The sequence below is a fragment of the Haliotis rubra genome, unplaced genomic scaffold (genome assembly GCF_003918875.1).
Source record: "Haliotis rubra isolate DU_JTF1 unplaced genomic scaffold, ASM391887v1 Scf2062, whole genome shotgun sequence".
Classification (NCBI taxonomy): domain Eukaryota; kingdom Metazoa; phylum Mollusca; class Gastropoda; order Lepetellida; family Haliotidae; genus Haliotis; species Haliotis rubra.
In genome coordinates, this window is record NW_025766073.1 from 21500 (window position 1) to 32347 (window position 10848).

The window sequence follows — 10848 nt, forward strand, 5'->3', positions numbered from 1 at the left end:
CATAGGTACCCTACATCATGGGGGATTCTCTATGCAAAGCGTCACTATAGAAATAGCTTGAAATATGGACGGCACATTTGGGAGCGGGGCATTTATTGTATGGAAATACTTGAAAATACGGGTTGGAAATAACATTTTCGTCTTCCTTAACCATTCCGCCATCTAAATCAAGTAATACAAGTCACTAACTACCCCTCTTCAAGGCTACATAGGTACACTACATCATGGGGGTTCTCTATGCAAAGCGTCACTATAGAAATAGCTTGAAATATGGACGGCACATTTGGGAGCGGGGCATTTATTGTATGGAAATACTTGAAAATACGGGTTGGAAATAACATTTTCGTCTTCCTTAACCATTCCGCCATCTAATCAAGTAATACAAGTCACTGGCTACCCCCTCTTCAAGGCTACATAGGTACACTACATCATGGGGGTTCTCTATGCAAAGCGTCACTATAGAAATAGCTTGAAATATGGACGGCACATTTGGGAGCGGGGCATTTATTGCATGGAAATACTTGAAAATACGGGTTGGAAATAACATTTTCGTCTTTTCTTAACCATTTGGCCATCTAATCAAGTAATACAAGTCACTAACTACCCCCTCTTCAAGGCTACATAGGTACACTACATCATGGGGGGTTCTCTATGCAAAGCGTCACTATAGAAATAGCTTGAAATATGGACGGCACATTTGGGAGCGGGGCATATATTGTATGGAAATACTTGAAAATACGGGTTAGAAATAACATTTTCGTCTTCCTTAACCATTCCGCCATCTAAGCAAGTAATACAAGTCACTGGCTACCCCCTCTTCAAGGCTACATAGGTACCCTACATCATGGGGGGTCTCTATGCAAAGCGTCACTATAGAAATAGCTTGAAATATGGACGGCACATTTGGGAGCAGGGGCATATATTGTATGGAAATACTTGAAAATACGGGTTGGAAATAACATTTTCGTCTTCCTTAACCATTCCGCCATCTAATCAAGTAATACAAGTCACTAACTACCCCTCTTCAAGGCTACATAGGTACACTACATCATGGGGATTCTCTATGCAAAGCGTCACTATAGAAATAGCTTGAAATATGGACGGCACATTTGGGAGCAGGGCATTTATTGTATGGAAATACTTGAAAATACGGGTTGGAAATAACATTTTCGTCTTCCTTAACCATTCCGCCATCTAATCAAGTAATACAAGTCACTAACTACCCCTCTTCAAGGCTACATAGGTACACTACATCATGGGGATTCTCTATGCAAAGCGTCACTATAGAAATAGCTTGAAATATGGACGGCACATTTGGGAGCAGGGCATTTATTGTATGGAAATACTTGAAAATACGGGTTGGAAATAACATTTTCGTCTTCCTTAACCATTCCGCCATCTAATCAAGTAATACAAGTCACTAACTACCCCCTCTTCAAGGCTACATAGGTACACTACATCATGGGGATTCTCTATGCAAAGCGTCACTATAGAAATAGCTTGAAATATGGACGGCACATTTGGGAGCGGGGCATTTATTGTATGGAAATACTTGAAAATACGGGTTGGAAATAACATTTTCGTCTTCCTTAACCATTCCGCCATCTAATCAAGTAATACAAGTCACTGGCTACCCCCTCTTCAAGGCTACATAGGTACACTACATCATGGGGGTTCTCTATGCAAAGCGTCACTATAGAAATAGCTTGAAATATGGACGGCACATTTGGGGGCAGGGCATTTTTTGAGATGGAAATACTTGAAAATACGGGTTAGAAATAACATTTTCGTCTTCCTTAACCATTCCGCCATCTAAGCAAGTAATACAAGTCACTAACTACCCCCTCTTCAAGGCTACATAGGTACCCTACATTTTGGGGTTCTCTATGCAAAGCGTCACTATAGAAATAGCTTGAAATATGGACGGCACATTTGAGAGCGGGGCATATATTGTATGGAAATACTTGAAAATACGGGTTGCAAATAACATTTTCGTCTTCCTTAACCATTCCGCCATCTAATCAAGTAATACAAGTCACTAACTACCCCCTCTTCAAGGCTACATAGGTACACTACATTGGGGGTTCTCTATGCAAAGCGTCACTATAGAAATAGCTTGAAATATGGACGGCACATTTGGGAGCGGGGCATATATTGCATGGAAATAATTGAAAATAGGGGTTGGAAATAACATTATTGTCTTCTTCAACCATTTGGCCATCTAATCAAGTAATACAAGTCACTAACTACCCCCTCTTCAAGGCTACATAGGTACACTACATCAAGGGGGGTCTCTATGCAAAGCGTCACTATAGAAATAGCTTGAAATATGGACGGCACATTTGAGTGCGGGGCATATATTGTATGGAAATACTTGAAAATACGGGTTAGAAATAACATTTTCGTCTTCCTTAACCATTCCGCCATCTAAGCAAGTAATACAAGTCACTAACTACCCCCTCTTCAAGGCTACATAGGTACCCTACATCATGGGGGTCTCTATGCAAAGCGTCACTATAGAAATAGCTTGAAATATGGACGGCACATTTGGGAGCGGGGCATATATTGTATGGAAATACTTGAAAATACGGGTTGGAAATAACATTTTCGTCTTCCTTAACCATTCCGCCATCTAATCAAGTAATACAAGTCACTAACTACCCCCTCTTCAAGGCTACATAGGTACACTACACCTTGGGGGATTCTCTATGCAAAGCGTCACTATAGAAATAGCTTGAAATATGGACGGCACATTTGGGAGCGGGGCATTTATTGTATGGAAATACTTGAAAATACGGGTTGGAAATAACATTTTCGTCTTCCTTAACCATTCCGCCATCTAATCAAGTAATACAAGTCACTAACTACCCCCTCTTCAAGGCTACATAGGTACACTACACCTTTGGGGATTCTCTATGCAAAGCGTCACTATAGAAATAGTTTGAAATATGGACGGCACATTTGGGAGCGGGGCATTTATTGTATGGAAATACTTGAAAATACGGGTTGGAAATAACATTTTCGTCTTCCTTAACCATTCCGCCATCTAATCAAGTAATACAAGTCACTAACTACCCCCTCTTCAAGGCTACATAGGTACACTACACCTTGGGGGATTCTCTATGCAAAGCGTCACTATAGAAATAGCTTGAAATATGGACGGCACATTTGGGAGCGGGGCATTTATTGTATGGAAATACTTGAAAATACGGGTTGGAAATAACATTTTCGTCTTCCTTAACCATTCCGCCATCTAATCAAGTAATACAAGTCACTGGCTACCCCCTCTTCAAGGCTACATAGGTACACTACATCATGGGGGTTCTCTATGCAAAGCGTCACTATAGAAATAGCTTGAAATATGGACGGCACATTTGGGAGCGGGGCATTTTTGAGATGGAAATACTTGAAAATACGGGTTAGAAATAACATTTTCGTCTTCCTTAACCATTCCGCCATCTAAGCAAGTAATACAAGTCACTAACTACCCCCTTTTCAAGGCTACATAGGTACCCTACATTATGGGTGGTCTCTATGCAAAGCGTCACTATAGAAATAGCTTGAAATATGGACGGCACATTTGAGAGCGGGGCATATATTGTATGGAAATACTTGAAAATACGGGTTGCAAATAACATTTTCGTCTTCCTTAACCATTCCGCCATCTAATCAAGTAATACAAGTCACTAACTACCCCCTCTTCAAGGCTACATAGGTACATTACATCAAGGGGGGTTCTCTATGCAAAGCGTCACTATAGAAATAGCTTGAAATATGGACGGCACATTTGGGAGCGGGGCATATATTGTATGGGAATAATTGAAAATAGGGGTTGGAAATAACATTATTGTCTTCTTCAACCTTTTGGCCATCTAATCTAGTAATACAAGTCACTGGCTACCCCCTCTTCAAGGCTACATAGGTACCCTACATCTTGGGGGATTCTCTATGCAAAGCGTCACTATAGAAATAGCTTGAAATATGGACGGCACATTTGGGAGCGGGGCATTTATTGTATGGAAATACTTGAAAATACGGGTTGGAAATAACATTTTCGTCTTCCTTAACCATTCCGCCATCTAAGCAAGTAATACAAGTCACTAACTACCCCCTCTTCAAGGCTACATAGGTACCCTACATTATGGGGGGTCTCTATGCAAAGCGTCACTATAGAAATAGCTTGAAATATGGACGGCACATTTGGGAGCGGGGCATTTATTGTATGGAAATACTTGAAAATACGGGTTGGACATAACATTTTCGTCTTCCTTAACCATTCCGCCATCTAATCAAGTAATACAAGTCACTGGCTACCCCCTCTTCAAGGCTACATAGGTACACTACACCTTGGGGGATTCTCTATGCAAAGCGTCACTATAGAAATAGCTTGAAATATGGACGGCACATTTGGGAGCGGGGCATATATTGCATGGAAATAATTGAAAATAGGGGTTGGAAATAACATTATTGTCTTCTTCAACCATTTGGCCATCTAATCAAGTAATACAAGTCACTAACTACCCCCTCTTCAAGGCTACATAGGTACACTACATCAAGGGGGGTCTCTATGCAAAGCGTCACTATAGAAATAGCTTGAAATGTGGACGGCACATTTGAGTGCGGGGCATATATTGTATGGAAATACTTGAAAATACGGGTTAGAAATAACATTTTCGTCTTCCTTAACCATTCCGCCATCTAATCAAGTAATACAAGTCACTAACTACCCCCTCTTCAAGGCTACATAGGTACCCTACATCAAGGGGGTCTCTATGCAAAGCGTCACTATAGAAATAGCTTGAAATATGGACGGCACATTTGGGAGCGGGGCATTTTTTGAATGGAAATACTTGAAAATACGGGTTGGAAATAACATTATTGTCTTCCTCAACCTTTTGGCCATCTAATGAAGTAATACAAGTCACACCCTTACCCCTCTTCAAGGGTACATAGGTACCCTACATCATGGGGGGTCTCTATGCAAAGCGTCACTATAGAAATAGCTTGAAATATGGACGGCACATTTGGGAGCGGGGCAGTTTTTGTATGGAAATACTTGAAAATACGGGTTGGAAATAACATTATTGTCTTCCTTAACCATTTGACCATCTAATCAAGTAATACAAGTCACACCCTTACCCCTCTTCAAGGGTACATAGGTACCCTACATCATGGGGGTCTCTCTATGCAAAGCGTCATTATAGAAATAGCTTGGAAATATGGACGGCACATTTGGGGCAGCGGGGCATTTTTTGTATGGAAATACTTGAAAATACGGGTTGGAAATAACATTATTGTCTTCCTCAATCATTTGACCGTCTAATCAAGTAATAAAGTCACCCCTAGCCCCTTTTCAAGGGTACATAGGTACCCTACATCATGGGGGTCTCTATGCAAAGCGTCATTATAGAAATAGCTTGAAATATGGACGGCACATTTGGGAGCAGGGGCATTTTTTTGTATGGAAATACTTGAAAATACGGGTTGGAAATAACATTATTGTCTTCCTCAATCATTTGACCGTCTAATAAAGTAATGCAAAACACTGGCTACCCCCTCTTCAAGGGTACATAGGTACCCTACATGATGGCTGGTCTCTATGCAAAGCGTCACTATAGAAATAGCTTGAAATATGGACGGCACATTTGGGAGCGGGGCAGTTTTTGAATGGAAATACTTGAAAATACGGGTTGGAAATAACATTATTGTCTTCCTCAACCTTTTGGCCATCTAATGAAGTAATACAAGTCACACCCTTACCCCTCTTCAAGGGTACATAGGTACCCTACATCATGGGGGGTCTCTATGCAAAGCGTCACTATAGAAATAGCTTGAAATATGGACGGCACATTTGGGAGCGGGGCATTGTGTGTATGGAGATACTTGAAAATACGGGTTGGAAATAACATTATTGTCTTCCTCAACCATTTGGACGTCTAATAAAGTAATATAAGTCACTCCTTGCACCCACTTCAAGGGTACATAGGTACCCTACATCATGGGGGGTCTCTATGCAAAGCGTCACTATAGAAATAGCTTGAAATATGGACGGCACATTTGGGAGCGGGGCAGTTTTTTAATGGAAATACTTGAAAATACGGGTTGGAAATAACATTATTGTCTTCCTTAACCATTTGGCCATCTAATGAAGTAACAAAAGTCACCCCCTAGCCCCTCTTCAAGAGTGCATAGGTACCCTACAACACGGGGGGTCTCTATGCAAAGCGTCATTATAGAAATAGCTTGAAATATGGACGGCACATTTGGGAGCGGGGCATTGTGTGTATGGAAATACTTGAAAATACGGGTTGGAAATAACATTATTGTCTTCCTTAACCATTTGACCATCTAATCAAGTAATACAAGTCACCCCCTAGCCCCTTTTCAAGAGTGCATAGGTACCCTACATCATGGGTGGTCTCTATGCAAAGCGTCACTATAGAAATAGCTTGAAATATGGACGGCACATTTGGGAGCGGGGGCATTTTTTGTATGGAAATACTTGAAAATACGGGTTGGAAATAACATTATTGTCTTCCTCAATCATTTGACCGTCTAATAAAGTAATGCAAGTCACTGGCTACCCCCTCTTCAAGGGTACATAGGTACCCTACATCATGGGCTGGTCTCTATGCAAAGCGTCATTATAGAAATAGCTTGAAATATGGACGGCACATTTGGGAGCGGGGCATTGTGTGTATGGAAATACTTGAAAATACGGGTTGGAAATAACATTATTGTCTTCCTCAACCATTTGGCCATCTAATAAAGTAATACAAGTCACTCCTTGCACCTACTTCAAGGGTACATAGGTACCCTACATCATGGGGGGTCTCTATGCAAAGCGTCACTATAGAAATAGCTTGAAATATGGACGGCACATTTGAGAGCGGGGCAGTTTTTGAATGTAAATACTTGAAAATACGGGTTGGAAATAACATTATTGTCTTCCTCAACCTTTTGGCCATCTAATGAAGTAATACAAGTCATACCCTTACCCCTCTTCAAGGGTACATAGGTACCCTACATCACGGGGGGTCTCTATGCAAAGCGTCACTATAGAAATAGCTTGAAATATGGACGGCACATTTGGGAGCGGGGGCATTTTTTGTATGGAAATACTTGAAAATACGGGTTGGAAATAACATTATTGTCTTCCTTAACCATTTGGCCATCTAATAAAGTAATATAAGTCACTCCTTGCACCTACTTCAAGGGTACATAGGTACCCTACATCACGGGGGGTCTCTATGCAAAGCGTCACTATAGAAATAGCTTGAAATATGGACGGCACATTTGGGAGCGGGGCATTGTGTGTATGGAAATACTTGAAAATACGAGTTGGAAATAACATTATTGTCTTCCTCAACCTTTTGGCCATCTAATCAAGTAATACAAGTCACACCCCAACCCCTCTTCAAGGGTACATAGGTACCCTACATCATGGGGGGTCTCTATGCAAAGCGTCACTATAGAAATAGCTTGAAATATGGACGGCACAATTGGGAGCTGGGCATTTTTTGTATGGAGATACTTGAAAATACGGGTTGGAAATAACATTATTGTCTTCCTTAACCATTTGGCCATCTAATAAAGTAATATAAGTCACTCCTTGCACCTACTTCAAGGGTACATAGGTACCCTACATCATGGGGGGTCTCTATGCAAAGCGTCACTATAGAAATAGCTTGAAATATGGACGGCACATTTGGGAGCGGGGCATTTTTTTAATGGAATTTTTTTGAAAATACGGGTTGGAAATAACATTATTGTCTTCCTTAACCATTTGACCATCTAATCAAGTAATACAAGTCACACCCCAACCCCTCTTCAAGGGTACATAGGTACCCTACATCATGGGGGGTCTCTATGCAAAGCGTCACTATAGAAATAGCTTGAAATATGGACGGCACATTTGGGAGCGGGGCAATTTTTGTATGGAAATACTTGAAAATACGGGTTGGAAATAACATCATTGTCTTCCTCAACCATTTGACCGTCTAATAAAGTAATGCAAGTCACTGGCTACCCCCTCTTCAAGGGTACATAGGTACCCTACTTCATGGGCTGGTCTCTATGCAAAGCGTCATCAGAGATGATGTAATGATTTAATGGTTACGGTGCGGTACACTTGTGACTTAAAAGTACATAATGTGAAGAACAGAATAACCTTGCCTGATACAGCTAAACCGTTGTTTTCATAATAGCTTTGATGTCATTATTTTCAGTTTCAAGATATCTGCAATGATAACAGACTACTGGACGACATAGTCGTGTCCACGGGTCCCTACAGAGTTTCAAAACTGGATATCCTGACGATAGCACCAAGGCTTCCGAAAGAAACCAAAGACCAAATGAGAGACAAAATAGAGAAAGAGATGAGATGGATGGTTGGCTGGGTGAATGATCAGGTATGTATAAAAGACAGTATAAGCAGTTAATACACGCTGATAAAAGAAAGAACCCAAGTAACAATAAAAGTAAATACGTTTCTTTTGCAGATAATAAATGCCTTCCTGTATGTGCTGTGTCAAGGACGAGAGGTGGGTGGAAGGATTTTTAACCTACAAGACAATTTAGAAATAACAACAATACAAGATGTCGACTCGTTTGTTCAAAGAATATACAATATGACTGAATGTTGTGTTTATGTATACAATTACATACGGTAAACAATATTCGTCCTTGAATATATAACATGTTCTTTTTTTTCGTGTTATTTGCTTCAGTGTAAGGAACGAAATGTAGCTTTATCAACTCAGGTTATAGAGGGATGGCGAAATTTCAAGTCGGGAAGGAGTCACAGAGTGGCACTTCTACAAAATGTGATGAACTGATATTGAGTACAGTACATACCTGTGAGATAATATACACTGTAACAGTTGATAAACGTCGGCAATGACTAATTATGGAATTGAATTATTTCCTACGAATATAACAAATTCATTGTTGATCGCATTATAATTTGTTTGTTTGTTGTGTAATGCCACAATATGGCGATTCCAACACTATGTAACTGCTATGTTGCACAATACTACTGCATTATGAAGATGGCACCTCAGAACGAATATTGTTCCAAATGTAACAGACGATATTCGCTATATTTCAGGAATAACTCTCAGACGCAGAAAAAGTGTTTATACCGATTCATAGACAGGGCAGCCATTGGACATTGTTGGTAATTGGTATTTCCTGGGTATTTAAGACAGTAAGAGTGGTGACTTATAAGCTATATGTGTCTGGGACGCGTGTTTAATTTCATCAGTGTTTAAACTTTTGTGATTTCCTGTAACCGAGTCTGATCCAGATGTCATGACTAAATGTAACTTGTCGTAATCTGTGGTTATCGCCAATAGTGATGTGTTTCCGGCGTTTCAGCAGCCTTATATTGTATTTTTGGAGCAAATGTCTTATTCAGTGGGAAAGGGGAACGCCAGGTGTATTGACATATAATAGTATAACACTTATTCTTCTAACTCAGGTTTTGGATGTACAAACCAAACAAATGCGTTTCTATGACCCCATGAACCGGACATTTGATGAAGAGGTGGTCAACATTACAAGGTATGATTGTTGACTAAGTACATGCCCTGTTCTGACACCTACGAGGACATTATACTTGCACGCACGCACACATACAGAGGGTAACTACCTTCACGCCTCCTAGTCTATGTCTATTCATTGTTGAGTTATCTGTCGGGTTCTACTCTCATTGCTTTGGTATGTTTCTATGAAGGGAGTACATGGAATACAGGCTTCAGAATGTACCGGATGATGCCATTGACCCAACACACTTCAACGTAGAAGTCGGTCATGGGTACACAACACAGGACACTACCAGCTGTGGGGTTGACGTGTGCATAGTGAGTACAATGATGTGTTGAAAAGGGTTTTGTAAACGTTTTACTGAATTAATGGCTGCATATTTCACTTTTGCTTATTCAGCTACTATTCAGAAAATATTTAAATTTTTACATAAATGAAAGTATATTTGCTAATGTAAGGGTCACACTGAGCATCGCATGCTTGGAACGAATGCAGGAAGGACAAAAAGGTCTAATGTTCTGAACAAAAAGAACAAACTTCACATGTGTTACTATATGTCCCAAACATACCCAAACAGAACAGAGTGTGATGTTAACCGATACATGTGGCTATTTTACGGACGTAATGAGCGTACACTTAAACAGGATTAGGCATTAAGGTGCGCCTGGGGTACACCAGGAAGGCAACGTTGTGTCATCGACTGCCTAACACCCATGAACCTAGCTTCAAGCAACCTGCGCCATTGCTGTACCAACATGGCACCCAGCTGCTGAATATGGTGGCTGATTAGGGCCATCGCTTTCTCGCCTTAAAATTTGGAGGCGAGAAAGCGAGAAAGCGATATCACGAGACAATAAAGCCTCCTGTTGGATTAAATCACACGCAGGTTAGACGTCATGTGCAGACAGGGCAGAATTATGTGAAATATCGCTTTCTCGCTCTATCGCTTTCTCGCTTTCTAGCTTTCTCGCTTTCTTGCTCTATCACTTTCTCGCTTTCTCGCTCTATCGCTTTCTCGCTTTCTTGCCTTGGTATATCGCTTTCTCACTCTATCGCTTTCTCGCTTTATCGCTCTATCGCTTTCTCGCTATATCGCTTTCTCGCCTTGGTATATCGCTTTCTCGCTCTATCGCTTTCTCGCTTTATCGCTTTCTCGCGTAATGGTATCGCTTTCTCATCTCGTGCTATCGCTTTCTCGTCTCGTGTTATCGCTTTCTCGTCTCGCGTTATCGCTTTCTCGTCTCGTGCTATCGCTTTCTCGTCTCGTGTTATCGCTTCCTCGTCTCGTGATATCGCTTTCTC

The 10848-nt window shown here is 40.9% G+C and overlaps 1 long non-coding RNA gene across 1 annotated transcript; it reads left to right on the top strand.

The window, feature by feature from the left end:
* The first annotated feature begins 8289 nt into the window (after positions 1-8289).
* Positions 8290-9553, top strand: LOC124276148. Its single transcript, XR_006898424.1, has 5 exons — positions 8290-8411; positions 8502-8543; positions 8730-8825; positions 9110-9178; positions 9482-9553. It is a non-coding gene; the product is annotated as an uncharacterized LOC124276148 (long non-coding RNA).
* The last annotated feature ends 1295 nt before the right edge of the window (positions 9554-10848 follow it).